This window comes from Pteropus alecto, unplaced genomic scaffold, assembly GCF_000325575.1.
Source record: "Pteropus alecto unplaced genomic scaffold, ASM32557v1 scaffold139, whole genome shotgun sequence".
In the NCBI taxonomy this organism is placed as follows: Eukaryota; Metazoa; Chordata; class Mammalia; order Chiroptera; family Pteropodidae; genus Pteropus; species Pteropus alecto.
Genome location: NW_006443567.1, coordinates 2,849,504 through 2,854,044, shown reverse-complemented (window position 1 = coordinate 2,854,044; position 4,541 = coordinate 2,849,504).

Here is a 4,541-nt window from a genome sequence, read left to right as displayed (position 1 = left end):
AGACAGGGATGAGGCCCAGGAGTTACTCCTTCCCATTATGTCCCCAGAAACAGGTTGCCAGATTTATCAAATAAATATATAGGACCCCCAATTGAATTTGAATTTCAGAGAAACAATGATTGATTTTTAGCATTAAGTATATCTCAAATATGGAAATGGACATACTTATACTAAAAAATAATTACTGTTTATCTGAAATTCACATTTAACTGGGCAACCCTATCTAGGAATGTTTAAGAACATGAGCACTATAGTCAGGCAGAACCAGTTTTTTTTTAATAGCTCCACTGGGTAAGTAACTTAATTTTGTGTGTTTGCCTCAGTTTCCTCAACTGTAAAATGAGAATAATAACTGTGCCTACTAGACACGTCTATTGTGCAGATTAAATGAGAACAATGCCTGCCACACAGTAATTACTTCCACGCTTCTTCCATTTTGGTTACTGGTTCAAATTCACATTTTTGAGCACTGCACCAGATGATGTGACATACCTTGGACCATTTCATTTATTGCTCATAACCAATTTGTCAAGTGATTGGTATCATCATCTCCATTTTATATGTGAAGAAACTGAGACTGAGTTTAGTGACTTACCCAAGGACATATGCTAGTGAGTGGCAGAGTTTGGATTGGAATTCAAATCCCACATTCTTCCCACTACACCACATAGCTTCCCTTAGATACAAAGTGCCTTCAACTATACCCTATTCCAAATCTTCACCTGTGAAAATATTTTTTAAGTCTGTTTCAAATACTATCATACTATCTCCTCCATAAAGTTTTCACTGACCTCCCAATCCCAAAATGAGCCCTCCCTACACTGATTCTTTTAGTTCTGTCTATTTGGGATTATATATTTTTTATGGTTTATATTATAAAATCGCAGAATGATAGTTTAAATTACATGTCATCGAAAGCCCTTATTTTACAAATGAGTAAACTCATACATGTGAAGTTCAGTGTCATGCCTTCATAAGCAGAGCCCAGACTAGAGGCCTCCATCTATGCTTCGCGTCAATATTGTTTGTGTCCATGGCTTCTTTTCCCTAATAGGCTGTCAGAAACTTGAGGGCAAGACCTGTCTCAATCATCTCTGTATCTCTTTCAGCATTAACAAAGCCATTGCAAAAATAAGTGGGATGTGTGATAACGGTAGCAAATAGGACATGGATTATCTATATCTTTAGATCCCAAATGGACAAAAGAACTAGATATTTAACAATTATAAAGTATGTTACAATTCAAAGTATTCTCCCACATCATTTCTCAGCAAAAGTTTCAAAAATTGTGGATGCACACTGCAGAGCTAAGCTTATAGAAAGGATCACATGTTTTAAAAAATAGAAAATGTTGCTTTCTATGATAATAACCTATAATTTTTCATTGTTTCCCCCTTAATTCAATACCCAGAATTACAAATAGCATATTAATACCTAACTTATCTGAAGGCTACTAACCTATCAACTTCAACCATGAAGAAGTCACCTTAAATGAAAAAGGAAGCAGAAAATCCCTCTGAGTAGCCAAAATGTATTTTATGAATATAAGCACGAAAGAAATATATTGCATTGAATCTTGAATGTTTGTTCATGCCACAGTGACTAAGTGCTTATGCATTCTCTGTGCAAGGAACTCCCTTCGGGACTCTTAAGTCTTAGTTTGGGCACATTTCTAACAGGCACAGACATCTAATTTTCATATCTTATAGCCAATGAGAAGCAACAAACAGAAGGTGGAAGAAGTTGGCCAGAAGCAGGCTATTCCATCCCATTCTAATAGTTCACCATAATTCCAACAGCCACAGTCATATGTCAGAAATGCCAAAGAACAGACACAATGCAGTGCCAGTCTATCAATTATGGTACTTCATCACATCTGTAAAATGTGTTATAGATAAATACACTGTGCAAGAGAACTTGGGTTCCTTCTTAGCAGTAGCCAGACTACAATGGCTAATGTCAAAAATACTCATTCATCTTTCTGTATTCAAAAGGCAAAATCATTACCTTTCTCAAAGTGAAGGCATTTTGTTACTGCAAGAATCAAATTCCTTTCTCTTAAATTTTTCCGCTTCTGAACAAAATATATCTGGATTATTTTTCACCAGCAGGGGGAGGTTAAAACAAGGAAGTCGTAAAAATGTCCAAGTCTTCACCAGAGGGGCTGAGCCTTTTTGCAGTGTGACTGATTGGCTCCCTTTAGCAGTCCTGTCTAATTTCGAAAGGGCAAGAAATAGTGTTTAACATTTACCGAGGCAACGGACTTAGAAAAAGTAAAAATTGGCAAGAAGGAAACACTCTCAGCAGACTGGCCCTAGCACAGTGGTTTCAAGAAGAGCTGAGGAAGAAACAGCGATGCCTGTACCAGTGCACACTGACAAGAAATCTGTTTTGTTTTGTTTTTTTGCCATGAAATCACACTTTGCATGTTTACAGTGAGAAGACATCTACAGGTCAGCTGGGAGAGAGCCTTACTCTTCATTAAAATGAAACTGATGACATGAAGGCATTTGTTGTTTTTTCTATGTGGAAATCATCATGAATAAATCCAACTCCTTGGCCAGACCAGGCGAATGGGCAGAGGACAGCCAAATCCCCACTGCAGCTAATATAGGAAGGAGGCACGAGAACTAAATGTTAAATCAAGTCATATTCAGAGCCTGCAACGTGTTTGTCAGCCCTATAGCCAGACCTCCAGGGAATCTATGGAATGAAGGCCACGGGAAACCTGAAGAACAGAGAAAGAGTCCTATTGGGATTACTAACAAACTATTTACCCACATCATGAAAGGAAAATAGGAAAACAGTCTTTAAGTCATGCCCTACACAAAATAAACTGAACCATTTATTCCCTATGGGGAACCTATAAATCCCCTATAAGGCCCTGAATGCTAGCATGCCTTCTATCTACATACCTTCACACTGTATACCAATAACATCAAAGAAAAATAGGTAAACAAAGTCATTAAGCAGTAATTTATAGAAACTAAGAATTACATATAAACTGAATTCCCCAAACACTTGGGGATCCTTGCCTGTCTGTCTGTCAATCTGTCTATTTCTCATTGTCTTTTTCTCTTCATCTTTTCTCTTGTCTCTGTCTCTCTCAGCTCTCTCATTCTCTATTTTGAGAGGAGCCCATATCTCTGTCTGTGGAGCGTTATTCCTTCTCTAATAAACTTTTCTTTGTCTCTAACTCTGGCGTGTGTTTGAATTCTTTCCTGAGCTCAGTCAAGAACACTCTCTCTTGATGTAGGACTTAAATCTACACTCAGGAAGGTTCATCCTGTTTTGTATCACAGCTGCCACTGAGGTCCAGCAAAGATAGACCTGGAGGGGCCTGGGATGGAACATACCACAGTACTTAGGATTCTCTAAGGAAGCTGAATAAGCAAAAAACTGTGAAGCTCACCTTCACCTTAGCACAATGCAGAACTACCAGACAAAATCACAACCAAGGGGAGAAGGGGTCTGCTTTGAAAAACACAAATTCTACCAAATCATTTGCATGTCCTGAGATACAAAGACAGGCATAGCAAATTCAGGGAAAGCCCAAGCTCTGACATATGTTTGTGTGGATTTTAACAAGTCATGGCTCTCTTGCTTCAGCTCCTCTATCTGCAAATTGATGGAAGATGTAATGTAGAGAGGAGGCAAGAGAATTAAAATGTTAAATCAAGCAACATTCAGAGACTGCAATATGCTGATCAACCCTGCAGCCAGGCCAGGAGGACTCCTGCAGAACAAAGGAAGATTTCTGCTGGGATTGCTAACAACTCATTTCCCACACCTGTGAAGGAGGAACAGGAAAAACAGTCTTTAAGTGGCATCCTGCACAAAATAAAACCGTTCATTCCCTATGGGTAAAACCATGGGGAACCTACGGATTAAAGGCTGGGAACTGCTAATAGGTCTTTCACGCTACATACTCTTGCCATTCCCCTTCCTTGCTGCCTGTCCATATCAAAGAAAATGGGTAAACAAAGTCGTTACAACTCACAGGAGCTAAAGAATGATATATAAACTGGATTCCCGGACACTGGAGTTTTTTCCTTGTCTTGAGTTTTCGTCTTTGCTTTCTCTAGTCTTTGCTTTTCCCCTTCTTTAATAAACTTTCCTTTTGACCCTAACTTTGGCATGTGTGTTGAATTCTTTCTACACTCTCCACCAAAGGACCCTCTTCTCTCAATGTAGGGTTTGATATAACAACACGAACACTTTAGACCTTGGATTGGCCAAGAATGCTCTTTTAGATTTGTTCCATTCAGTCATTTCTTCATTCACCAAATATTTACCGTCTACTATTAATTTGCCCTGTCCTGCATTATATGAACTAGCGAATCTCTCAAATAATCTCAGTCCCAATATCTTGGGCTCTATGATTCAATTGCCAGATCGAAGACATGTGAGTGGCATTATCTTGCCAAACTAAGGTTATCACATTTGTTTGTTTATTCATAAAAAAGATGGGCCACTTATCGTAATTATAACGGGCCAACCCCCTTTCATGAATTCTGCTCAAATTCTGGCTAACTATACTG